The sequence below is a fragment of the Balearica regulorum genome, chromosome 13, assembly GCF_011004875.1.
Source record: "Balearica regulorum gibbericeps isolate bBalReg1 chromosome 13, bBalReg1.pri, whole genome shotgun sequence".
Taxonomy (NCBI): Eukaryota; Metazoa; Chordata; class Aves; order Gruiformes; family Gruidae; genus Balearica; species Balearica regulorum.
Window position 1 is genome coordinate 16,101,751 of NC_046196.1, and position 750 is coordinate 16,102,500.

Here is a 750-nt window from a genome sequence, read left to right on the forward strand (position 1 = left end):
TAACAGATGCCTATGTATTGTGATTGCTTACCCAAGACATTGCTGTGTAAATCTAGTAAGTGAGGATCAAGATACTTTATGATATGTTCTATGATGTCAAAACAGTGAGTAAATCTTTTCACTGAAGTGGTGATTAGGAAATTTATATTTAATCCAAATAGTCCCTAAGTGCCACTACAAAGAAGTAAGACTTAATTGCATTATTGTTTGTGACATATACTGTATTCAGTACTAGTTAGAATAACATGCACTGTATAAAGATTTTCAGTATCATCAGCTTTATTAATTGAGGGAGAGAATTTGAAAATTTTGGTGCATTAAGATGCTAAATATATTTCTGCTTTCCGAAGTTGCATATATTTTGACCTAAAAGTGACTCTACCAAGGGTGATGTTAATAGAGGGAATATTTAGCTATTTTTCAAACTTCTAGGTATATAACACTATTTCTGCTTACTTTAACAAATAAGTAGGACAGGTTCAGTAAAACAATATGCAGCATCTAAGGAAACTAGAAAATATGGACTGATTGTACGAACAAAGATTTTGTAAACTGCCCACGTCCCAGTCCCAGTGACTCAATGAAACATTTACACCTGTGAGTGCCTATATTGCTTAAGAAAGTGAGATTTAGCCCACATCAGCACATCAAAAGTGTGGTGCTTTTGTAGCCCAGATATGTATACTCAAGTTAGTTTTAAACTTCAGTAACAGTAGCAGCAAAGATGTCATGCATAGTTCTCCAGTATGG